General features: G+C 45.6%; 1 protein-coding gene across 7 annotated transcripts in view; it reads left to right on the top strand.

Moving 5' to 3' along the window:
- Positions 1-27,134, top strand: part of RBFOX3 (RNA binding fox-1 homolog 3) — a 463,533-nt gene that overhangs the window by 216,733 nt on the left and 219,666 nt on the right. For 5 of the 7 annotated variants that reach the window (XM_053291957.1, XM_053291956.1, XM_053291958.1 and 2 more), the window contains one exon: positions 7,932-7,978. The exons of the other annotated variants lie outside the window; for them this stretch is intronic. The gene's annotated coding sequence lies outside the window, so the exon portion shown is untranslated. The remainder of the gene's footprint in view (positions 1-7,931; positions 7,979-27,134) is intronic. 7 annotated transcript variants of the gene reach the window in all.

The following is a 27,134-nucleotide window of genomic DNA, read 5'->3' as shown; positions in this document are numbered from 1 at the left end:
GGTTAGGCTAGAGAGAAGTGACTGGCCCAGAGTCACTCAGCTAGTTTCATGGCTGAATGGGGATTTGAACTCAAGTCTTCCCGGTCCTAGTCCAGCACTCTAACCACTACACCATGCTGGCTGGATGTAACTTGATACATCCTTCTCAAAAGATTTATCAGGATGTCTTGAATAGTAATCTGGCACATCTTACATTGGCCACCTTTGGACATCACAGGAAACCTGAGGCAAACTCAGCTTAGGTTCGCCTCTCCATGATGTCCAAATTATCAGACCCACAGTTCCCGGCCCCACCATGGTTCTCATTCCTCCCCCAAACCTCCGATTGAACCCCTGGTTTGCAAGTATGGTTCACTTACCTAACCAAGGATCCAGAGGCTGCATCGTGTTGTCTGGCATGTACAAGAGGTTTCCTCTCAACCAAACCAAAGTGAGGGGAGGAAGCTCCTCCCACTGCCCAAATCCCATTGGCTGGTGTGGCTTTCCTTCATGGGTCAGAGGGGAAGGCCACACAGCCAGTTCCACCCCATTTTCCAGTCTCCAGAATGCAAATCATGGTTGTCTGGGAACACGCTGAGGACTCCGAGGAAAATATGTCCATTGTCTTCACGAGAAGGTTTCTGATGCATATCAATACATTGAAAAAATAAACTTGTGTTGACCTCTACTTGGTTAAAAAAACAACAACCACCCTCAAACAACTGGTCATGAACGTTTATAGCCTTTAGTTTATAAATCTCACCCACCCACCCCATGGCAACCCCCCCCCCAAAAACCCAACAACAACCCCTCTTTTGGCTGTGGCTTGTGAAGCACCTCTTTAGTGTAGCTGAACTTTCAGGCATGTTGGAAGAAGAGCTACTGCTCTCTCTGATGTTGCTATGTCTCATGTATTGCCATGTGTTCCAACTGAATGTTGAAAAGAGTTCAGGCTTAAGGTTTTTCTTCTGCATGAAATGCTGCTTTGGAAGGCAGCAATGCTGACTTCATCAAAGGCTTTAGGCAGTTTGTATAGGTTTTGGTTTGTTTGAATTATGCTGTGTTGAGGGTTTTATTTTGCTGTTTTAAGTAGTATTTTATCCATTGTAAGCCACTTTTGAGTTTTGGGGAGAAATGGTCTGTAAATGTTTTAAATAAACAAAATGCTTCCTCTACTGTCTTTTCCTTCACCCCATTTGCTGCAATTGCCCACAGGTTGGAAGTGCCCAGTTTTTCTGATACTCAGGGGGGGGGGGGGGCTTGTTCAGATGTTACGTTCAATGCATGTGCAATCTGTGTGCAGTGTGCACACAGATCTATATGCATGCACAGTTATTCACAGATTATGCTTAAGGCACGTGTAATAGTACATTTCCTTTCTGGAAATGCTGCATTTGAGGGAAGTTGTGCTCAGACTGACCTTTTAAAATGTCCAGTCATTCAGACCCATACATCCCTGAATAGGGCTAAGGAGAGGGCTGGTCCTAACTTCTGTGGGGCCAAAGAAAAAGAGAAGAGGAGACTGCAGACAGCCTGTAGGGGAGCATGAAGTTGCATAAAGCAGAGGGCACATGCCTTGAATGTGTCCACTCTGACCATCGCATGGGACTTTATCTCAAGGGCTTAGACATTTGGTACACAGTGAGGGCCATGGTCTTTCACTTCCCTTCTTTGCTCTCCTGTAGATGTTAAACTAATTATTTTAATGAGGCTCTCTGTATGCCTCCTCTGGCAACTCCTGCCTGGGCACACACAGCCGCTGAGGCTCTTAAACAGCTTATTAGCAGTGCCATGAAAAGCCTGAAGGAAACTAAACTCTCAACCAAGTCTGACAAGGCTGCTCTGTGGGCGAGTCAGTGTCTGTGGAGCCATCCCTCCAGGTTCCAGCTCACAGGCCAGCCTTGTCAGTCTACATCAGGGATGCCAGGTGCCCTGCCCAAAAGGGGTGCTGCGGGGCTGGTAGGCTCCTGGACTTCAAGCAGCCAGGCCTTGCCCTTGGCAGAAATCACGCTGCAGTCAGGCTTCTGTGACTTGGCCTTTCTCTTCCCCAGAATGGCATGCTGGTTGGTGCAAAGGATGCTCAGGCATGTCTTTTTCCTTCCTGCCCCCACCTTTCATTACTGCTGGCATTTCCTAGCCCCAAATATCCAGAAGTACAAGAACCATTATTGGGAGCAACCTAGGAGGCAGTAGCTGTAGGAGCTGGAGTCCCCCCCCCCCCCCTTAGCTGCCCCAGCAACAGCAGACCCATCCAGCTTCCCTAGGGTGCTCCCCCCAATGACCTTGCCTCATAAATCTTAAGGGATTTTTTCCTTCCTTTCTTCTCATACTGCTGGTTGTGAAGGAAAGTTAGCAGTGAGGGGCGGAGAGAAGGAGGAGGAGACTTTGCCCACTTCATCCTTCTCGTTTGCTTCCAAGGCTGTTGACCAGCTAATTGGGGAGGCTGAATGTTCCTTTCAGAACCTCCTAGACAAAAGGCTAACATTAAGTTTTTTCCTGCACAGCAATAAAAAACACACAGGTCACTGTGACATTTGAAGTGGGTTTTCTCTCAGATACTTGCGTCGGATAGCGACTGCTTGAGCAGTGTACTTACTGTAGAAGGAACATTTGTTCTGCAATTCAGACATTGCATTGTACACATGTTAGTCCATACAGATTATTTTGGTGTAGCAAACCTGTGCCAGAAGGACCATAAAATAATCCCATTTGCAGCATGTTGTGCCTAGACTGGCTATTTGTGCCCCTGGATTTTCTCCGTTCTCTTTCCCAATTTGTCCTGTATTTGAACAATAGCCCCCCCCCCCACCACCACCACTTCCTCCCTCCCATCAGCACCATTCTAGTTGCTTGCTGTGCCCCACCTGTTGTGAACAGGTGCTCCCTGGCCTCCTAAATTTCATCAGGGCAATATTTTAACAAATCATACAGGGCGGTGCTGAAGGCTATCTATCACTCTTGTAGCCCCCTGAAGGCTCCCAGGCAGCTCAAGTGATGGATACAGTGGAAATGCTGGTCTTGGCTGGGATTGTATCTGTGTATCAAATCTTCCGCTCCCCCCCTTTGGCAGAGAGTGGCGGGTGGGGGGGGCATACACGATTAGAAGACAAGCAGGGAGTTGGTGAGAGATTCCTCTCCTCGCTATTTGACAACACAGTCATCTCTGGGACAACGGGGCCTAATGAAACTAGATTACATGGTTTCACTATGACAGATTGTTTTGAAAAATGTGGCATTTTCATTCTGTTTCTCTTATTTATCATTATTCTGGGCTGGCTGCTGTGGGTGGGGGAGCAACCTTTCCATTGCCAACTATGGAATCTTTAGTTGCAGGAGGTGTTGGTAATTTGGGAAGGAGGCTACACCAGGATTGGCCTCTTGGGTGCCTCTATCCACTCCGGGGCAAAGGGGAGTGATTCTGGTGGCTCAGGAGGATGCCAGGCTGAAAATGCCTGGCGAGGCCAGCCTGCCATCGGCTGACACGGAGAGGCAGGGCTGCATCTAGCTGCTGGCACACCGGAACCTCCCCAATCCCTTTGGCAATAGTTGACTTCGGAGAGGGGAAGGGATTTTGCCAGTGGCTTGTGGCAAACCTGGTAGACAAATCGGGATTAGAGTCCAGCAACATTACAGACTCTCTCAAAGAGGGGCCTTCCTCATTTTTCTCAAGCAATTGAACCACAATCTTCCTAGTACTGAGGCTGAACTAGAAGGTTCCATCAGAAAGCATGCCGAAGCCCGATCCAAAATACAGGGGCAGGAGTATTAGTTCTTTGACCAAATAAAGGACTTCAGTCCAGGTATGGACGGATTTCGGGCTAGTGGATATTATTAGACTCCCAATGTCTATCCAGTGGAGCCAGGTGCTGGGGACAGAACCAGATGCAAAATGGTTCATGGGGGTAAAGCCGATTATTTACTGCACCCCATGAGCCATGCATTGGGATAACCTACTGTATGTATATACATACAGAATACAAATCCGGGTTACTACAGATCAGAGATTCCAACAGCCTGATTTAGGATGAGTGGGAAACCTTTTTTTTGTTGCTGCTGATTGAGAGCCAGATCTCTCATCTAGAGATAGGCCTTCTGCTCACCACTTTTTGAGTATTGGTATATTGGGCAGCAGCTATGTAGGAAGATGCTGAAAGGCATCATCTCATACTGTGCGGGAGGAGGCAATGGTAGACCTCTCCTGTATTCTCCCAAAAGAAAACCACAGGGCTCTGTGGGCGCCAGGGGTCGAAATCGACTTGACGACACGCTATACCTTAACCTTACTAGCTGTATCAATCTGAGGCATGCCTTTCCAGCATGCTAATTGATGCATGCATTTGAGTTGTGTTACTTCCACTATCAACAGCTGGAAATAGGTGCCTATAGGATATTATGCTGAATATGAGGAGGGTCAAGTTTCTCTGCCTTATTTATTGTGCTACAGAAATGTGTATTGATTGGACTTCTGTCGGTTAGACACTGAGTCTGTCATTTGTGGGTATGTCTCCACATCTCTTGCCCTCCCGCCTCTTCCTTGTCTGTGCTTCCTGATTCAAAGGCAGATTACTTGTTTTTGTTGGATCTTCCCTTTCCAACTTAGGGGATGTTTGCATCAGGCACTTCTTCTTATACCAGCAGTCACTCTTACTGCCCTGATCAGTTTGTGCTTTTCACACTGTACTGATTATCTTAAATTAATTTTATTATTTATAGGAAAATAAATTTCCAATTTATTTCCACCTTTCCAAATGTCAAAGGAAAGTGCTTAGGGTGCTATTACAATATAAAATCCATTAACATTAAGAGCAAAAACACAATAATCAAACAACAATAAAAACAATAAGCAAACCGCCCGCCCCAAAAAAACCCAGCAGGTTAAAAACAAAAATAAACATAAGGAGTTGGTCCTTATGAGGTTCTAAACAATATTAAAAGCATGCTGCAAGAGTAATATCAGCTGCGGTGATGTAGCAGGGAAGCAGCTTGCCTAGGGAGCAAGAGGCTGTTAGTTCAAATCGCCACCAGTGTGCTTCCCAGACTGTGCCTAGTCAATATATATTTGTAGTCACCAGTGTCGGGCAGCAGCGATATAGGAAGGTGCTGGAGGTGGATGCTCACTTCAGTGACATAAGCAAAGGCAATGGTAAACCACTCCTGTATTCTACCAAGAAAACCACATGGCTCTGTGGTCTCCAGGAGTTGACAGCAACTCAACTGCACAATCTTTCCTTCCTGCAAGAGTAGTCAGCAATGAAATGTGGGTAAGAAGGGAGCAAAACAGATCTCTGTGGCCAAGGAGTTCTTCATAATGGGTAGGTTCTCACAATCAAAGAAACCCAGTTTACTAGAAAATCCCCATTGCCAAGCCATGCACACTCCTTTGGAGCGTGTCATGAGTATTCATACACTTTCGTTGATCCCAGATTGGTGCTGTACACGCCCGACATTTAACCAGCATCAACCAGCCAAGTTCAGATCTATGATTACCGGTAAATGATGGTCAGTGATTGCATGGATGTGGGATCAACAAAAACATCCTGAGTTCTCATAACATGCTCCATGGGAGCACACACAGCTCAGCAACTGGGATGTTCTGGCAAACATGTTCTTTTGAGAACCTGCCCAATCTGTGCCCCAATAGAAAAAGCCTCCTTGAGTGTTCCAGCCAATTATACTACAGAAGGGTTTCACCAGATTCAAATGGGAAGATGCACTTGCAGTCCTTTTGGCAACCTGGTCCTAAGCCATTTAGGGCTGTAAAGGTGATAACCAGCACTTTTTTTAAAATGGCAACCAGTAGCCCCTGTAGCTCTGTACCAGTTTTGTACTCCTAGAAGTTTTTTGTCACCTGTAGCCCCTCTTTAAACAGATACAAAGAATGCTATAGTGCTGTTTCCTGAGTATAAAGCTCATGATGCTTGCACTGTGGCATTCTCAATATGTGTTCTTGGTTATGTGCTAATTTAACGACCTTCCATCCCCCTTTGCCTATACAGGGTGGGTGAGGTGTCCGCCCACTATGGTGGTCTGGTTTAGCACAACTTATCTGCCTTTAAAAGCTTTCCAGGAGTGTCTTCATAGGAAAGCAGCATTATCCCAGAGCACTTGAAGAGTTTGTTTTCACTTGGGTGCTATATCAAAATGGTGCCTTTACTACAAATATTGAAGGATTAAAAAACAAATGGCAACATTTTTGAAATGCTGTGAACAAGTATTGTGTGGCTGTACAGAACATAGCCTGGTATGAATGGTTGTCTAAACAAAATGGAGAGACAAGGGGAATGAAGTAAAATTGTAAAAGGGATGGTGCACACACCCTCTTCTATTGGGTGTGTGAGGAGCAAGTAGTTACTGTTGTGCTCACTCGATCATGACCAGAACAGTGCAAGGGAGGTGGATTCCATCACTGTCTAGTTCATGCTGGAGGTCCACGTCTTCATGACTGGCACTTCAAACCCACAGCAATTAAAACCAATGGCAGCGTTAGGATGACAACCCTGAAACAGCTACCTGCCAACCTTCCTCTCTTCTTCAGTAGCTTTTGCCGAATATCCTAAGGATGACATCCATCCTTATTGTTCTTTGTAACCCACGTCCCTCCTTTTCTCCCACTCTGCTCCTTCTTTTTGCTTAAGTAACTTGCATTTATTGTAGATGTAATAATCAGCCATTTCCACTTTAAAAAAACTTTTGTTTCACATGATGCCACTCAGTCCATTGCTGATACACCACGCAATATATCAGCCCGATGCAGGTGTTCCAGCGCTCCACCCCTGGATTGTAATTGCCGAAGGCATTATTGTAGACCCCACTGAGCAGAAAGTTGATGGCTTCCAGGTTTCCCCTCTTCAACAGCTTGACTCCCCCCCCCCCTACACTGGTGATTTAGAGCCGGAAGTCTCTGCTCTGACATGACGAGGGTTCCCCAGATAGCATCTTTGCCAGCAGATGAAGTGACAGAAGCCCCATTAACAGCAGCATATGCCTGAAAACACACACATACAGCGAGGAGGATGGGGCGGGGGAGAAGGCCTCAGTCACAGAAAGAACAGAGGCGAAGAAAAAGAAAGAAAACAAAACTGTTGGTAATTATTCTGCCAGTGCTGTAGGGATTCACCGTGCCAATTTACAGTATTAACATGATGGGGGGTGCGTGCGAGTGTGTGTGTGTGTGCGCACACACACACAGCTAGGTAGGGCTGTCCCCCTGATGCACACGGTTGTAATTATCCATTTTTAACCTCGAATGTGTGGAAGGATATGCAAGGATAATTGCTGAGAATTCAATGTGGAGGGGCCGTGCCCAGTCTGTCAGGGAGTACAGAAAGCTCAGAGGAGGGCAACAGAGATGGGGTGAGGGGTCTGGAAATCAAGTCCTGTGAAGAATGGTTGAAGGAGCCGGGTATGTTTAGTCTAGAGAAGAGGAGACAAAGGGGAGATATGATAGCCATCTTCATAGATCTGAAGAAGGGCTGTCATGGAGGAGCGGGCTTGTTCTGTTGCTCCTGAGGGTAGGACTAGAACCAGTGGACTGAAATGACGAGGCAGCAGATTTAGACTCAATGTTAGGAATAATTTCCTAACTGTAGGAGCTGCTTGGCAGTGGAATCGTCTGCCTCATGCAGTGGCGGGCTCTTCTTTACAGCAGGCTTTTCAACAGAGGCTTGATGGCCATCTGCCAGTGAGATGGTAGCAGTTTCCTGCACTGTGCAGGGGGTTGGAAGTCCTCCAAGGTCCCTTCCTACTCTGTCATTCTATGATTCCATGTCTACCGACTTTGCTTCCCCGCCAGGGATGTTCTGCATTATGGAGGGGAGGCAGTCAGCTCCTTCTTACCTCTTATCTGCAAGAAGGGGAGGAGGAGGCAAAGTTGCTTGGTAGATGTGGTTTCCCTCTCTTAAATATTTATCTTTCTTTTCTCTTCTCTTCTCTTCTCTTCTCTTCTCTCCAAGAGGCAGGTCTGATCGGAGCGAATTGGCTGTCCAGATTTGGGAGAGCGGTGAGTACATTTCCCTTCCCCTTAACACTTTATCATCCTAGAGCGACATTTAGGATAGGGGCAGCTCCTATCATCTGTACCCTTGTTAATAAGCAGCTGGTCTATTGGTCATACTTCCTTTCTTTTATCCATGCGTATGCCAAAGTGTTAGGACTTTGTGTCAACATGTTTTTTGAGCCTGTGGGTTTGCGAACCGTCTCTGTCCTAGTTCTTTTGTCTGTGGGCAATCCCAGTGGTAACGGAATCAGGCATGTTACCATTTTTTAAAATGACTAACCTTAAGCAAATTTTCAAGCTGATATTATATACCCACTGGCAAGATAACCTCCTCTATTATAAGGCCATATTTTTACAAAGCCCTTAAATATTATAGATAGTATCAGAAATGTGCAAAATATGTTGATAATGGAATCAGAATTTTCAGTATTTATTTTCCTAGGTACCCCATTTCTGTCTCAGGAATTTCCCTAGACCCTAGCTTACTGCGGCAACAGCCAGCCTACATGGAGCATGTGTCAGCACTGCAGATACAGCCATGAAGCATTTTGGGCAAACTAGGGAAGGCAGAAGTATCCAGGCCAGTAGCCAGCCTAAAGGTTAAGGGGGTGTATGTGCCCAAAAAATGGGGGGGATCTTATCTGGCCTCTATCATTCCTTAGTGTAAGCAATATTCAGTTATTTAAAAATGGGAAAAATTAGGGGGTGAGGGGCTAGGGGGTGCCTCCACTAAATTATGGGGAGAGAAGTGGCTAAAAGGTTAGTTATATCCTGCCCACCAGAGGTATTTAGGGCTTGTCTGTAGAAAGAAGAGCCCTGAGGCTAGAATCTGATACCAGGAGAGCTTTGCTGAATCAGACCAATAGCCCAGCCTTGGGTTTCCCATAGCAGTCTCAACTACAGCAACTGGTATTCAGAGGTATACTGACTCTGAACCAGGAGGTTCTGTTTACCTGTCATGACTGCTAATCACAAATTTTGTCTAATCCCCTTTTAAAGCCATTCAAGCTAGTGGCCATCACCACTTTCCATGGTAACATATTATGTGTTGTGTGAAGAAGTACTCTTCTCTGTCCTGAATCTTCCGCCAATCCACTTTATTGGCTGCCACAGAGTTCTAGTAATATGAGGGGGTGAGAAAAAACATCTCTCTAACCACACCGTGCTACCTTCTGCTCTCAAGCTGTGTCGGCTGCAGCCTGACAATACTCTTTACACTTGAAGCAAGGAGCTGGCCTATGGCTCTCTGGCTTTGGCAGCTTCTCCTGTTCTTCAACAAAGCACTTGTTCTCTCTCTAGCAGATGTTTCTACAGTCTATGTAAGTGAATTCATACATCAGCCCAATCTGAGAACGGTTTTCCAGTCCTCCTATGTGAGTAGCGTAGGCCTAGGCCAATAAAATTCTGCTACCGGTATAGCCTTTAGCACTCATAAGCCTGGTAGAAATTAATGAATTAGCATTACTGATTTCCCTCCTCACTTTCTTATTCTCTCTGTGTGTATGTAGGTGTGCGGGTGTAGGGTAGAGCACATGAACAGATTATTTCTGGAGCTTTATAGTTTTCTAAATATTTAGATATTTAGTAATAAAATATTCCTTTGGGAAAGATTTTAAGAGATATGTGATGATTCAGTGTAATAAGGTACATAAATCTGTAAAAGAAAATAGAATTGCTACCACCTACCCTTCTCAGACATGAACTAAGTATTATAGGGGAGACACCACTGCTGAAGACAACATAACCATTGGCTGGCCAAGCTGTCAGTCTGCTTCCTCCCTAGGACTACAAAATGGTGGCTTGTGGAGCCACCTTGAGGTTGGTAGAAGGTCTGGCTCCATCTTAGATAACCCCATCACATCTGCATGATCTTGCCCTTGGTACTCAGAAATGGTCTTGACGCACAAAAGTCAGGAGGCAGTTCTGCTAGTGGTAGGCATGGACGGCAGCTACTAGGAGTGGTAGCAGATTGACAGCTTGGTCCACCAATGGTTTACATGTACAGTGAGTGTCTTAAAAAAACAAAAACAAAAAACAAAAACAAAATCTCACCTCAAGATGTTAGCTTAGCATAAGAGAGGCAAACCCATTCCAGTAATGTGAATTTATATTTTGTACTTTACTTTAGACATCAGTCCCATAGTGCTGTTGTTATGAGGTCATTACAAGCCAGGGAGTGGACTGGAGTTGTGGCAACTTTTAGGTAATTTCCTCCCGCCCTTTCTGCTGTCCTCCTCATCTTTCAGGAATAGAGCAGTTCGCAGATCATAGGCAAAGATTGGGGTTGCCACACAAAAACTTCATTTCATAACTTGCTGAAGGTCTTCATTAATGACCAAAGTTTCTCAGTTTCTGTATAGCTGGCGATGGATACAAAAGTCTTGCGTTGCAACCCCTACACTAGATTTGCATTGCTTCTTGGCAAAATGGATTCATTTTTCAGAGCTGTGGGATAAAATTGTTGAGCAAGTTTAAGGAATGTTCATATGGAACTGAAACTGGAAGTCTAGGGAAGATGGTGATCATGATAAAAATCATGGAAGCAGTCTGGGTTGCTCATCTTGATTTGTTTTGTAATCATGTAATAGGATAATACAAGCAAGTTACCAAATCAGCAATCCACAAGGAAGCACTGTGCTCTTGCTATTATGGTCCTTGGCTGTTATGTGCATCTAGTGCTTGGATAGACCAAGTGGGAAGTTCAAAACTGAATGGAAGTCTGTTGTTGTTTGAGTAACATATATATTGATTGTAGGAACATCAGATTGCTAGGGTGACTTTTAGTCTTGGAGACCGAAAGGGAACATGATAAAGCAAAGCAGACACTTTTCACTTTGAAACGAGTTTGTGTTGGAGAGGACTCTTAGACACTAAACTCCTTTGCCAGGAGAAGTAGGAAACATAGCACAGAAACTGGCAGGGCAGAGGCTTGAATCTTTCATATAAAAGAGATGTGTTAATTGCAGGGCGAATCTATCTGCAGGAGGCCAGTAGAGTGGCCACAATGATTGACATGACACTGATGATTGAGCATTGCTAGTCAATATTGTGATAGCCATGCCTAAGAGGAGGTTCATAAGACTCATGGAGATTGAGCATTGCTAGTCAATACTGTGATAGCCATGCCTAAGAGGAGGTTCATAAGACTCATCCATTTAATGGCTTTCTGCTAAGGAAACCAGGAGGCATATTCAGAGTGTCTAGAACTGCTATATTCAGAGTATCTGGCATATTCAGAGTGTCTAGAACTGGAGGAAGCTACATGCGGAGTAATTCATAGGTCTGATTCACAACAGTTTTCTAGGTATTTGAACCTGAGGCTGTTGTTTGATGCGTACGGGGTGGCAAGACCCATTGAACTAATTTAGTGGGACTAACTGCTGGATGCATGTGGGAAAGGATCCACGTGCATGAATTTGTACATGGCTACCTCAGGCCAGAATTTAAGCAATTCACAGGTTTACATTATTCAGTAACTGAGGCAAGCATGAAGCAAAATGGTAGGATGGCAGACAAGTTTGGGCAACTGCTACCATTTTGAGATAATGAATTGGCCACTGTTGTGCATGAGACTTTGGGGCTCATTGAATGGTTGTCCTCTACTAGGACATTTAACACTATGAATGCAGCCAGCTGTTCTGTAAAACCCCTTACAGTGTGGTCCTTGCCATGGAAAGTGGGCAGAGGGAAGGTGGAGTGACTCAAGGGCATAACTGCTGCACAATACCCTGCACTCATGCAACAGGGTTGCTAAAGTTCTTGACTCCTTGAGAGAATGCTCTCCGCCACCCAAAAACCCATTATCTGGGTCCCAGTGACTGTTCTTACCAGGTTTAGATTGCTGGTATGGAAAGAGTTAACCAAGAGTGATTTGTTGTTGTGTTTACCCTGTGGCATAAACATTCTGAAATGCATGCCGGCCTTCATTTGCATATTGATATGTATCCTGAAGGGACTCAGTTTGGAAAGTTTTTGTGCTTTTTTAGAAATCCATCTTCCCATGCAAGGGAGGAAATTATTCATAATTAAAAAGCAATAATAACATAGAGTGAAGGAACCCAGCTGTATCATACTGTGTATGTGCGCGTGTGGAGGGTGTGTGTGAGGAAACATGAGAGAATCTATTTTTAATAGTTTCCACAGCAACAGAAGATTTTGCTTACAGTAAATTTCATCCTGCTTGAGAAGCCCATTCGGATGCTGCATTTGGGAGACACTGATGTGTGGGCAAAGGGGCGATGGTGGATGTCCCCTCCCCTGTCCTGTAAACATGCTTCAGGGCCCAGGGGGTGTCATCCTCACGACAAGGGCCACGGCATGCATGCTGAAGCAGTCACTGGTGCTTATGAAACAGAGCTGCAAAAAGCACCACCTGAAGCAAGGCAGCAGCTGCCGTGACATCTGCTTCAGCACGCCCTGTGCCAGCCCAGCTCTCTCTTGACCCTTTGGCACCCTCCTGTTCTTGGCCTGTGGAAACTGTGCTTTGACTGGACAGTGGGGCCACACGTCCACCCGGGTTTCGACTTGGATTGACCCCACCCAGAAACTGAATGCAGGCACTTGGCTGGTTGCATGTGAGCGCCCTGGCCTCCCCCTCCTCTTCGTGCTTCTGTTCGACTCCCTGTCCTCCTCTGCTGAGATTAGTACCCGCATCTGCCAAGTGCATCAGCTGCCAATCTCTCTGGGCCATTTGGCAGTTGGAGCAGCAGGTGGCTGCACCTCTGGGAGGAAGTCAAGGGGGGGGGGGTCCAGTTCCAGAAGAGCAGCTCGCCGCTGGCTTATTGGAGGCTGGCAGGCCATGCTGGGCAGACATGTGGCAACGTGTTGGAACAGGTGGCAGGGAGGCCACACATTTGTTTACAGCGTATTGCCACATGGGCATTGTCCCGGGCACTCCTCTTTTCAGGTCGTCCTCATAGCATTCAAGGCACATTAACTTCTTGCCTGAGATTTGCAAAATGTCGTGATGACCATGATCAACTATTTATTTACTCGATTTACAGCCTTTTCCCTGTGATCCAAAGAACCAGTGGGTCTTATGCAGATGGTGTCTCCCTGCCTCATATGTTCTTTTCCTGCTGTTGCATCCATGCAAAATTGGTTTTGTGGAAGGTGGCACCGGAACTAAACTTCCTGGGACCAAGGCAGGAATAGCTGGTTCCAAATCTGGATGCAAATCCAGATCGGCCACTGAATTTGAATTTTTCCAGGTAGTTCTTTAAAACTCATATGGGGAGGGGACAATATCCTTGGATGTGACGTAGAACAACTTTCCACTGAGTTGTCAACTGTTTTGCAGTGGGCGTTTGGGATTGAAATGTACCCCTTAAAATGAAGCTGGACTTTTTGCAAAATGATTGCCAGGGAGGAGACCTGGTCTTGTGGTAGCAAGCATGACTTGTCCCCTTTTCTAAGCAGCGTCCACCCTGGTTGCATATGAATTGGGAGACTACATGCATGAGTACTGTAAGATATCCCCCTTAGGGGATGGAGCCGCTCTGGGAAGAGCAACTGCATGCTTGCACGCAAAAGGTCCCAAGTTCCCTGCCTGGCTCCTGCAAGTTAGGACTGAGAGTGTAATACAGAGACTTCCTGCCTGCAACCTTGGAGAAGCCGCTGCCAGTGTGTGTAGACAATACTGAGCTATTGGCCGTAATCTACAAGAATATGTCAAATAAATGTTGGAAATGTAAGAAAGAAGAGGGTTCTTCTATACATTTATGGTGGACATGCAATAAATCGAGAGGTTATTGGGACTTAATATATAACGAACTTTAAAAAGTATTCAAAATGACTTTTCCTAAGAGTCCAGAATCAATACTATTAGGTATTGATAACCATGCTTTACCAAGGAAATATTGGACCCTCTTCATGTACTTAACTGCGGCAGCAAGACTGACATTTGCGCGCAAATGGAAAGATAGTCAATGCCCGTCTAAAGAGGACTGGATTCTTAAAGTACTAGAATTGGCAGAAATGGTGAAATTAACATCACTACTAAGAAATAAATTTGAAGAATTTAAAAAAGATTGGGACCCTCTTGTTTATTTAAAACTACATCACAAAATGGATTTTTGTCAGGCCTTTGAGGGCTAATAACAAATGTTTTAAAAACATCCTAAAGTAGTTTTTTATATGAATTACTGGGGAGAGAATGTTTAATCTATAGGCAAGATCTGGTTATTGTCAACAACACTTGTTCCAATGATGAGATGGAAGTCTTTATTGTGTGTGTTTGTGAGTGTTTGTATTATTTGTGTTTGTCCTTTTGTGTCGTGAAAATCAAATAAAAAGTATAAGACAAAGACAATACTGAGCTAGACGGACCAAGAGTCTGACTGGGTATATGGCAGCTCCCTATGTTCCTATGTTCATGCCTCAGCAGGGAACAGGCGGGCCAGTCCTCCTAAGCCAGGGGTGCACAACTTCAGCCCTCTGGACTACAGATCCCTTCATCCCTGACTATTGGCCACTGTGACTATGGATGATGGGAGTTGTAGTCCAACTACAGCTGGAGGGCCGTAGTTGTGCACTCCTGCTCTAAACTTATCAAGGTTTATAACAACAGTTTGGGGCAACCTGGGTTGGAGACCTAAGGGCCACAATATTATTCATCGATTTATATTTGTTGACTGCCCTGAAACGATTTTACTACTACTACTACTACTACTACAGATATTTATATGCTACTCTTCAACAAAATTCTCAACGCAGTTTACATAGAAAAATAAAAAATATATAAATAAGATGCTCCCCTGTCCCCAAGGGGCTCACAATCTAAAAAGAAACATAAGGCAGACACCTGCAACAGCCACGGGAGGGGAATTTAGCTGGGGCCGGATGGGGCCAGTTGCTCCCCCCCACCCCACAGCTAAATCTTAGCGAATCACCACTTTAAAAGGTGCCTCTTTGCTCAATTAGCAGGGGTTATCTACTGTAGTAGATAACAATAACAAATAATATGATTACCAGTATGTGGAGTACAGTGTATGTCCGCTGCCCCTCTTGGTTTAGGTGATCTGGTTTAGGCGATCCTTAGGCAAAAGACACAAAAGCCACTCTCAGAAGTGGGAATTCTCATGGTAATTCCACCCCTGGCCTTGGGGTGGAAGGACTTGGCTACCTTTCTTCCAGCAGACTTTATGACTCAATAGGAGCAAGCTTTTCTCACCTGCTCTGGATAATTTTCAGTGGCATGTAATGGCTCTGGGAAGCGGGTAATTGCAGTGATCATTTTACACATGTTGGCATTGAAAGGAATCAAGGTTGGGACTGGAGGGAAGGGGGTTGGGGGAGGCCATTAGTTAATTAGCTGCCCTTCTGCTGAACCAAAAACATATTAACCTTTTACACAATTGGAAGCTATTAAAAACTGAAGAGATGGGCTTTAATGATGAGAGAAACAGGAAAACAAAAGGCAACCAGGACATATTTCTTCTCTGGGTAAGCTTTGGCTGCTGAGGCAAAAGGCAGGTTATGGCACAGCAGGTGCATTTTAGAAGAAAAGAGTGGAAGGCTGAAGGACCAGCCTTGGTGTGTAATCTGGGAGGGAGAAGTGCAGCCCCTTGATAAAGCAGGTGAGGAAAACTTTGCACAGAAGCAAGAATTGCCAACAGGACTCTTAGCAGCTGGGAGGGGAGTGGTCCTGGGCAAGCTTAAGTAACACCACAACTGGAGATCCCAGAATAGAAGGTTCTGGTGAGGGGTTGCCGGGCGGGGGGGGGGGGAGGGCTTCACCCCACTTAACCTCCTGCTGATCTGCACTTCACTTCTGCAGGCCTGTGTTCAGCTCTGCACCATCTGAGCTCAGTGGCAGCTGCTTCTGTCCAGTGAAGATGCCTTTCCCATTGCCACAGTGACAGGCACGTGTGGCTGAGAATAGCAGTCCCTTCCTCTATGGCCTTGGCTGACTCTTCCCACACACATGTGGAGGGCTGAGTGTTCTCTCTGGCTTTAAGGCTGGCTAGGCAATGACACGGGGCAGCTGGGGATGATGCTCTGAGATAGGTGGCTGGAGCCTCCAAGAGGCTCATGGACCATCTCGCCTGAGTTCTGCAGATCCTGGAGCCTGAATTCTAAAGACAGGACCAGGAAGCTTTCAAAACCGGAAAGGGGAAAGCAATGGAGATTGGGAGAGGAAGGTCTTCCCCAGGGTTGTCTTGTGGCTACAAGGGAGCTGACATGGTGCACGGGTGTGTGAACATAGGAGCATCTTCCAGTTGGTTCAATAGGCAAGAGCTGTGGAAGGACTTGGTTGACAATTGGGACCAGATCCAGAATCAAGGGAGCGTGGCACAGTGCCCAGGGGTGGGTGGGGGGTAGGAAGTGGAGCCAGCGTGTAGTGGTTAGAGGGCTGGACTAGGTCCCCATTCAGCCATGAAACTAGCTGGGTGACTCTGGGCCAGTCACTCCTCTCTCAGCCTAACCTACTTCACAGGGTTGTTGTGAGGAGAAACTTAAGTATGTAGTACACCGCTCTGGGCTCCTTGGAGGAAGAGTGGGAAAGAAAATAATAATAATAATAATAACATCCCAGGTCCTTGGGAAGGACTCGATGTCTGGATAAAACAAACCAGTCAATAACACCTGTCTGAATGTGTAAACAAGAAATAATAATAATAATCAAAAAATACAAGCTACCTGTAGCCAAATATTGGTGGGACCATAAAATTGAAAAAGTTGAAGAAAATGAAGATGTAAAAATATTATGGGACTTCCGACTACAAACAGACAAACATCTACCACACAACACACCAGATATAAGTGTAGTCGAGAAGAAAGAAAAACAAGTGAAAATAATCGACATAGCAATACCAGGGGATAGCAGAATAGAAGAAAAAGAAATATAAAAAATCACCAAATACAAAGATCTACAAATTGAAATTGAAAGGCTGTGGCAGAAAAAGACCAAAATAATCCCAGTGGTCATTGGCGCCCTGGGTGCAGTTCCAAAAGAACTTGAAGAGCACCTCAACACCATAGGAGCCACAGAATTCACCATCAGCCAATTACAAAAAGCAGCTTTACTGGGAACAGCCTATATTCTGCGACGAAATCTATAACAATTGACAATAAAATTCTGGCATCCCAGGTCCTTGGGAAGGACTCGATGTCTGGATAAAACAAACCAGTCAATAACACCTGTCTGACTGTGTAAACAAGAAATAATAATAATAATACATAACTAGGTGTACAGAATGATTATAGCTGAACAGTCTCTTATTTGGACTGTGACACCTTCATCAATCTCATTGTTTCTCTGGTCTGCCATTCAGGCAAGCAGGGATCAGCATGGGAATTAGCACAGCCTTCTAGGGCATGCTTTAGCTGTCAGCTGCCCTGATCAGCATGCTTGGTTCCCATCCCTATCTCTGCATGGAAGCCCCAATTGCCACAGGCATGTTTTCAGTGTGGTCGGGTGTGCTGTGGAGCAAACTCAACCCTTCAAGTCACATGGGGCTTGTGCACGGCCAGCACTGCTTACCTCATCAGCTGCTGCCACCATGCAGTGGGGTTGGCAAAACCATGGGGTTGGCATGTATCCATGCAAAATGGTGACTTGGCTGCAAGTGTAGCAAGTGTTTTGCTACACTTCCTTCCGGTGCAAAAGTGTCAGACTAGGAGCATGAGTCTTCACCTTGCAGACATGTTTGAAGGAAGATACGTTGCAGAGGGAAGTCTGAAAGTGTGTGTGTGTGTGTGTGTGTGTGTGTGTGTGTGTGTGTGTGTGCACATGCGTGCTACAGTTGGAATCATGTTTGTGGTGTTGCATAAGTATATATATTTGCTGAATAGTTCTATCAGAGTTTGGGTTTTGTTGATGCAGAACCTGGATTTTATATGTAGGTTTGCTGCAGAAATTCACCAGTGGCAAAAATTGGGCTGTATTCTGCAGTTCCATCAACTCGGAATATTATTAAATGCTTTCGTCAGATCTGTTGAATGTTCACCCAGGAAGTTTTCAGTTTGTTTAATATTTTCTCCACCAGAGTAATGAGGATATTTTAACTCTCTTGTGCACAATCAGCTCCTGTGGTCTTCTCCAATCCTGCACTGTTCACCTTCTGTCCATGAAGGCCCATTTACTCCCCAGTTCACTTGGATTCCATTCAGAATCAGAATTACTCCATTGGAGTTTTAAGGTGACCAGAATGACCCATGATAGAGTGAGATGCCAGGAATGAAATCACATGCCCAACAGCCTCAGGGGCCTGGATGAAGTGGAACAGTTGAGAAAATGGCTCAATTCATTCACTGGGAATCAACTGGGAAGAAGGTGAAATGGAATTGCAAATGGATTTTCCCATGCTAACACATGGCTTGGGATGAGGAAAACAGTACTAGCAATGGAGTTTCGTCTGTGGGTATCGCCCACGCTTCAGTTTGTTTAATTTCCTCCTGGTCCTCTAAAAGGGAAGCTCCAGTGGGAATTGTTGCTTCTCATTGGCACCACACAAATGAACTACTAGCTCTAATTTTCTCTGTTTTCCTTGACAATTGCACTTTTAAGGAGACAGTGAATTAATTTGCACTTACTGTTGGAGAAAAAGTGTCTGTTAGTAGAGGAGTAAAGAAACAGAGGATTGGTAGTAAGGAATTTATTCTGCTGCAGTCTTTGGGTGCCCTTTGCATCCCTCTCCAGCCATGAAAGTACAAAAGAGCAAGAGGCCTGGGAGAGCAGCCTCCTCCCGCCTTCTCATCTCAAACCCTATTCTGTGTTTTGGTTTTCAAGTGACCTGGGCCCTGACCAGTAGTTGAGGCCTGAACATAAGAAGCTGCTTTATGCAGAGTTAGTCCAGTATTGTTTAAACTGACTGGCACCAGCTCTTCATTGCCAGGGTAGGGTATTTCTACCTGGAGTGAGTGAGTGAGTGAGTGAGTTATTTATTGCCTTTTATGAAAACAATCCAAAGGCAGTTCACGCAAAAATTAAAACAAGACTATAAAAAAGTAAACAATTAAAATATAAGCTAAAATATAAAGACCTAGATCGGACTAAAAAGATTTAAAATACAAGCATAAAATAACCCTACAAAATGCAAAGAAGCAGCAGTAGAGACAATCCTATAAAAGCCTGGGTAAAAAGTCAAGATTTCAGATGCCTTCTAAAAACTGTGATGGAGATCGAGGAGCAAATAGCCACTCTGGGTGAGAGCCAAAGCTGCTGCTGGCCCTTCCCCTTGCTGGCCTCACCAGCTCAGATGCTGCCCCCTTGCCGCCGGTCGGCTGTGGGCCAGCTGCCTGGTGCGGGGCAGTGTGCCTCTGGCAGCACCACTTGCCCCCTTCCTTGCACTACCACGCCAACACCAGCTTTCCCCCCCCCTAGTGCTGGAGGGAAGAGACTGGGGGAGAGCTGGTGTTGGTGTGGCAGGGCAGGGGAGGGGGCAAATGGCGCTGCCAGAGGCACACTGCCTCACACCAGAGGCCGGTTGGCAAGCGGGGAAAGGGAGGTGTCTGGGCCAGTGGGGCTAGGGTGGAGTCAGGAAGCAGGTAGAGTGCCAAGGGGAAGGGAACGAGAGATGGGGTTGGCAGCAGCAGAGTTGAGGCGGGGGTGGTGACAGCAGGCCGGCGAGGCGATGCCCAGGGAGAGGGGTCTGCACTCACGGCCCTTTGGTGCACGTATAGCCTGAGGCCATTGTGGCCTTACTTGGCCTCATGGGGGCGGGCACTCCCCCCCCCCCGAACCCATTGCTCGACCACAGAGCATCTGCTTTGCAAGCAGGAGACCCGAGGTTCAACTCCTGCTTCAGTCTCCAGGTTCAGTCCCCAGGTAGGGCTGGGAGAGACCCCTGCTTGGATCTTTGGAGAGGCCACTGCTGTTGTCAGTGGAGACAATACTGAGCCAGGCGGGACCATGGTCTGACTCCATATAAGCCAGCCTCCTGTGCCCCTACTTAGGATTAAAGGTAAAGTTGTGCCGTTGAGTCGGTGTCGACTCCTGGCGCCCACAGAGCCCTGTGGGTTGTCTTTGGTAGAATACAGGCGGGGTTTACCATTGCCCTCTCCATTGTAGTATGAAATGATGCCTTTCAGCATCTTCCTATATCGCTGCTGCCCGATATAGGTGTTTCCCATAGTCATACCATGGGACATACCAACGGGGAATGAAAACAGCAACCTCTGGCTTGCTAGTCAAGTCATTTCCCCACTTAGGATTACTAGGATAAAATAGGGTAATCTTACCTCTGTTTCCCTGAGTTTCTTGAAGAATGCTCAAGATACAAACGATACAATTCTTTGTAAGTTTGCTCCTCCCAACGGTAGGTTGCACGGAGTTGAGAGAACTAGGTGCAAGGCACTTAATAGCCCATTGGAAGCCATTTATAAAAGGGGATCTAATTATAGCATGAAGGCTTCTGGTTAGGAACTATGCAGAACCAAACACCAAATAATGGTAGAACAGACCTTCCTTGTGTCTTTCAACAGAAGTGTTTTAATGTTATCCCCCCCAGAGGGGCCAGTGAATGCTTTCTCATGTTGCATTCTGCTCTGATGTGCTTTGGACAGAAGGTTGTTGGAGAGTAACTAGGATTTAGTTCTGCCTGCTATTAATGGTTCATTTCTTTTACAGAGTCCCATCAGTCCCTCCTGGAAGTATTTTGGATCCCCCTGCTGAGTTTGTTTGTGTGTTCCTAGCAGTGTTTTATCTCTGTCTCAGCCTGGGTGCTGAAAAGCAGCTACCCTTCCAACACAGCTACAAAGTTGTGCCGTAATCTCCCACCGCTCCACAGCTCAAACACTCGTAGTAATTTTCCTTGTAAATTTTTGCTGGATCAAGCATACAATTTTATTAGCATTGTGCAGAGAGTCTTGCAGCTGTGGAGGCACAGCGTGTGTGTCGCTGTGACTTTGGCTGAGGAAACGACATTTCAGGGATTTTATTTTGTGCATCCAGTATTACCTCATTGTCTCCAATTTGTTGAGGGCAAAGTGTTTGGATAAATGCTAGCATTGATTACCTACCTAATGGGAGTTATTGCAGGTTGGGGTGGCTTAGGACTTTGGAGAATAGAATTGAGGTGAAATGGGTGTTGTCTAACACGAATGATGCCTCCTGGATTAATACATGCTCTCTTATCTGGGTGATCACCTGCTTATGCATGCCTGACCAGAGTCCAGAAGATAGTGTCTAATTAATTTGCATTCTAGACCAGAATATGTAAGAACAGCCTGCATTTTTGTTTTTAGCTGCCAAAACTGTTTAGGATTAAGCCAAGTATTTTCACCTCTCCTGGCAAATGTTTCTCAGAGAGGAGGAGAGATAGTGCAACATATGATGGGAGATTGCCAAGAAGATTGCCAAGGGAAGGAGAGAGGGGCAGCCATGCAACATAACACAACATGGGTCATCTCCTTTAAGAGTGAAAAATGGAGAAGGGGTCCTTTCATGGTGAGTGAAAAGTTTTGCCAGAGTCCTCTCTGAGTTCATCATCACAAGTATTTTATGGACAGCTCTTTGGAAAGCAAACATCTTTATACAGTTTTCCCCTTCTCCAAATCTTTCAGTGTCCCTCTGCCCAGCTCTTCCAGGGGTACATTATGTTGAACTACTCTGTCCTGGACTTTGGGAGGAATCCTTGTTTTTAGAACAGAGTCCTCTCTGAGGGAGCCCTCTAGTGGTGCAAAAAGGAAATACAACAATGCAGCATCTTCACTGTGATAGTTTCCATAGTTCTCAAAATTGTGCAAAGTTCACAAGTACCAAGGGTTATAGAAATCCTGAGGATATGTTTCTGATTGGATTATCACAAGGGCTTGTCATTGTGCCAGCAAAACATGAATGAAGACTCAAAGAAAGGGGAATTGAGAGTTATCTGAAGAAGTCAAGAAAGAGCTGCGCAATATGGAGAAGCCTGTTTGAATGCTGTGTGTGTGTGTGTGTGTGTGTGTGTGTGTGTGTGTGTGTGTGTGTGTGTGTGTGTGTGTTGCCTACACCACTGTTGTCCAGGCAGTGGGACAGAGAAATGCTCTGTAATTATGGCCATGTGACTTTCAGGGGCTGTACTCAGTTAAAGCTGCACACTGAGTGTACTTGGGTCTACCATCTGTAATATGCTTCCAGGTTTCTGAGAGGGGTTTGTTATGGTACATTTTGAACTTGGTTGTAGATGTGACTGCATCACATCATTTCCCATTTAAAATAGATGAAATTAGAGACCTGTTTTCTTCATAGGTGCCGCTTCTGTGTGTTTCAAAGGGAAGACCAGTATTGACACACATGTTCCTTTCACAACTGATGCCTTACATGTGCATTTTCCATTCAGTTATCTGCACCCAAATACAAAATGTAGTATACAAAACCACCATGATCTGGGGCAAAACAGGGCAAGTGACAGTAAGAACTGCTTGCTTGCTTGCTTGCTTGCTTGCTTGCTTGCTTGCTTGCTTGCTTGCTTGCTTGCTCTATCTATCTATCTATCTATCTATCTATCTATCTATCTATCTATCTATCTATCATATTTCTATACCACTTGACATGTGCATCCCTAGGTGGTGTACATAAGTGTTAATAAACCAAATATAAAAACAGGATAAAATGATTAAAACAATGATGATATAAAACTAATTAAAAGCCTGAGAAAACAGGTGCATCTTAAGGGTCTTTTTAAAAACAGCCAGAGATGGAGAAACTCTGCTTTTAACAGGGAGTGCATTCCAGAGCCGCAGGGCATCCACAGAGAAGGCCTGGTCTCAAGTAGTCCCCCAAATGAGGTGGTGGTAGCCATAACCGGACCTCCTCAGATGATCTTAATAGGTGGGACAGTTCATGACAAAGGGGGCACTCTCTTAAATATCCGAGACCCAAACCATTTAGGGATTTATAGGCAATAACCAGCTCTTTGCATTTTTCTCGGAAACATAGCAGCCCGTGCAATTCTTTTAACATTGGTGTTATATGGTCTCTTCACGTCATCCTGGAGACCAATCTGGCTACCGCATTCTAGACCATCTGTAGTTTCTGGACTATATACAAAGGCGGCATGTAAAGTGCATTACAGTAGTCAAGCCTGGAGGTTACCAGCATATGTACCATTGTTTTAAGGTTATTTTCCTCCAGAAATGAACGTAGCAGACATATCAACTGAAGCTGATAAAAGTCCCCCTGACAGTTGCCTCAACCTGAGAGACCAGAGAGAGTTTTCGATCCAGGAGCACCTCCAAGCTACATAATTGCTCTTTTTGGGGGATTTTAACCCCACCCAAAACAGGAGAATTTAACTCCACCCAAACCATCTCTCAAATCCTGCCCCCAGTCAGTACCTCCATCTTATTTGGATTCAACTTAAGTTTGTTATCCCTCATCCAGCCCATTACCACCTCTAGGCTGGCATTTAGGGAAGTTAGGCCATTACCTGATGATGTTGATATGGAGAAATAGATTTGAGTGTCATCAGCATATTGATAAGACCCTGTACCAAATCTCCTGATGGTCTCTCCCAACAGTTTAATGTAGTGATACTGACAATATGGAGCCTTGTGGAGCTCCATACATTCTCCCGCTTTGCAGAGCAACAGTCTCCAAGTGACACCATTTGGAATCTACCAGAGAGGTAGGAATGGAACCACTGTAAAACAGTACCACCCAACCCCAGCTCCCTCAGGTGACCCAGAAGGATACCATGGTCAATGGTATCGAAAGCCGCCAAGAGATCCAAAAGGATCAACGGAATCACACTCCCTCTGTCAATAGCAATTGGAGATCATTCATCAGGCCATCTCAGCTCCAAGGCAGTCTCAGCTCCATAGCCCGCTTGAAAGCCAGTTTGAAATGGGTCTAGATGATCCGTTTCCTCCAAGACTGCCTGGGGCTGAGCGGCCACCACCCTCTCAGTCACCTTGCCAACCATGGAAGATTGGAGACCGGTCTATAATTGGCTACCTCTGAGGGATCCCATGCAGGTTTTTTCAAGCAAGGTCTAATAATAGCCTCCTTAAGCAAGGAGGCATCCTTCCCTCCCTCAGGGAAGATTGGTAATATGTACCAGATAGTATACTGGCAGGTGAAATGAGCCAAGTTGGGCAAGGGTCAAGAGCACAAATGGCTGGCTGTACAGTCCAAAGTAGCTTGTCCACATCCTCAGGAGTCACAAACGGAAAGTGATCCAATCTGATCCCATAAGAAGAGCTGCTGGACCCCTCCCTAGTCGACTGCAATAAATGTGGAATCTAGTTAGGCCCGAATACAAGAGCTTTTATCTACAAAAATATTTGCCGGTAGGCCATCACGAAGGCATGCTTTCTCTCCCCTGCATAACATAAGATATGCACAGGCACTGTTGCCCTTTCTGCTAGCTTTAGTGCTGTGTCTTTTTGTGTCCCATAAAATGCCTCTTTCATGCCATCAAAGAGGGATAGTAAAGGGTACAGGAACCAAGTATTGGAAAAGAAACCCAAGGAATGAACGTGGTGGAGGCTAGATAAATAGGAACAGTTTCAAACACAGTGATACATATTTTAAAGCTGTTAAAGCTTACCTGGAGGGAGGGGGGGAAAGATGGATATAAGATTGAGCTGTACAAATTGAGATGTAGCCTTAGGACACCACTTATATAATTTGTTTTTAGGTTGTGTTTGCCTTTCTCTTCTCTTAAGAACCTCCCTGTTGTTTGTTTGGCACATCCCTTCTTCTCAGGTAATCAGTTTTTGAAAATAACCTGCACTGCAAATGTTACCTAGTAACACTGCATTGGAGCAATTTGCGTTACACAAGAGTATGCCCGTTGGAAATAGAATTACTGTATTATCGCACCAAGAACCCGCGGGTAATACAGGTTTTTCTACAAATGGAAGAAGGGGGCGGGAACTTAAAACATTTCTCTCCCCGCCACCTCCGTCGCTCTGGGGCTTGTTTGAAAGGCGGCAACGTGGCTTCCACATCCCCTGAACAGCTCGAAGTGGTCACCATGTTCCCTCGCTGGAGGCTGCTGGGACTGCTGCTGCTTGCCCCTGTTTTGCAAAAATCCCTGCAGAGAGCAGCTGGGTATGGGTTTCCAAATTGTCTTTTTACGAGGATCCTTCTGAGATGTGGGCTCTAGGCAGGTATGGGCCGTTGCCTTGGTCAGGGACTATGCACAGAAATACGGTACTCTTGTGTAATGCAATTTGCATACGTTTTGTGTTTGCGCAGCTTATGAGAATTGTACAAACCCAATGTTACTGGGCTCATGTACTCTGGCCCAATAGATCAGCCCATGTATCTTCATCAACAGGAGTTTTCCTTGCTACACATCTAATAACTCTCAACACCTTGATTCTGGACCTGTAAGGCCTGATATTGTGTATCTGGGTGTTGAGGGATTCCTTTTGTTAAACCTTTTTTGCGTTCCTGGGGGGAAAGGTTTTGAACCCTGTGCATTTGAAACTTAGATTCTTAAATTGCCCTGGAAAAACTAGAGGAGGAACTCACTGAACCCACTTAGGTGATGTCAGTAGTCCCTATGTTTTGTGTGTGTTTGCTTTTAATATAGGGAGCTTTATTGAGCCCCCTCCACCCCCCCCGGTTTGACTCTGGCCCTTCGTGTGAGTTATGATACAATCAATATTATTAGGCTAAAAGCTAACTCTAAGCAAGTATGCCATACTTGTTATTAGTAATGGATAACTAGATTAGGGGAAGTGGGGGGGGGAGTGTCTATACCTTTTTGTTGGTTTAACCAGTAGTACAGAGCTGGTACAAGGCACCTAATGGTGCAATTGGGAAATGTTTGAATAACAAGCAGAAGGTTGGTGGTTCAAATCCCTGCTGGTACTATATTGGGCAACAGCGATATGGGAAGATGCTGAAAGGCCTCATCTCATACTGCGCGGGAGGAGACAATGGTAAACCCCTCCTGAATTCTACCAAAAGAAAACCACAGGGCTCTGTGGGCGCCAGGAGTCGAAATCGACTTGACAGCACACTCTACCTTTACATAGGTGGTAAAGAGTTTCTTAATACTGTAGGCCACTGATGTAGTGGAACCGGGATGGGGGGGGGTCGCTGGCATTTCTCCCATACCTGGGATGCTTCTGGGACACCCCACTGCACGCACCCACCTGTGCTGCAGCGAGAGCAGCACGCAATTTAGTCAAGAATGCAGCCGGCTTCTCTGCTGCCTGCTGCCCCCACTGCTGTGCTGCTTCCTGGCATGGTCAGCACTCACACGTCCTCTACACATGTGCAGTGGCCATCTGAGCCCTGGGGGCGAGGCAGACATCACGGAACGCCGGCTTGCCAGGGCTGAACCGAGGTGCACACCGGACCAGGCTGAGGCACACCAGGCAACAGCATCAAATGAGAGAAGAAAGAAAAGTCCATGCAATATTTTTGAGGAGACTGGAGCAAAGGTTGGTCCAAGATTTCCCAGATCTTCAGGCTTAACCAGTCCTCTTGTGTGCTGAGCATACCACTTTTCTACTCCCCCACCCATCTCAATACCGTATAATTATGAGAAAGCACAGTAAAGAATGTGGTGTTGGTGTTGTTGTTGTTGTTTAGCCCAGCAGTCAGTCCCAGCGGTCAAGCCTGGGACTTTCCTATGCTGAGGAGTTCTAATTAAATTCCTACATAAATCAGCCCTGGTTTGTTCGTTTGCTCTCTGTAGTATATAAACTGTGCTGGGCCCCTGTGGTTAACTGAAGGAAAGTGGTGGCTGTGAATAACTATTTCTGGGTTTGTGTTTACTTAAGTTTATTTGAGGAGCTGTATGGGTGAGGCAACATTGCCGTACTGGCAACAGAAAAGAGACTCTCCAAAGCCTTTGACCTTGAAGCTGCTGCTAAAGAGTTTTGGAGAACTGCACAAGAACTGAGCCCTCTTCCGGCATTGCGCTCTCCGTGCGTACAAGTGCCTATGCACATGTACACGTTTTTGTTTGAATGACTGTACATGTGTTCATTTCAAAAAATGAATCTAGGTTCAGGGCCCCTCAAATGCAGGGAATATATAAGAAGTGTACATGCATTGAACATAATGTGCAGATAATTGTACATGCATACACTGTACACAGAATGTATGTGCATTTAACATATGTATGTACATGTGTTGTACTGAGAATAGGACTTTGCAGATTTGTGTCATCGGCGTATGTGCTTTGTTTCATTTTATTCTCTAATCTCTGTAACCTAATCTGTTCCGTGCCCCTCCCCCAGTATTTTTTTGTGGTGCCTCCATTGCTAT

This window comes from Hemicordylus capensis, chromosome 2 (assembly GCF_027244095.1).
Source record: "Hemicordylus capensis ecotype Gifberg chromosome 2, rHemCap1.1.pri, whole genome shotgun sequence".
In the NCBI taxonomy this organism is placed as follows: Eukaryota; Metazoa; Chordata; class Lepidosauria; order Squamata; family Cordylidae; genus Hemicordylus; species Hemicordylus capensis.
The sequence above is the reverse complement of the archived record's forward strand: the minus strand, read 5'-3'. Positions and strand labels throughout refer to the sequence as shown.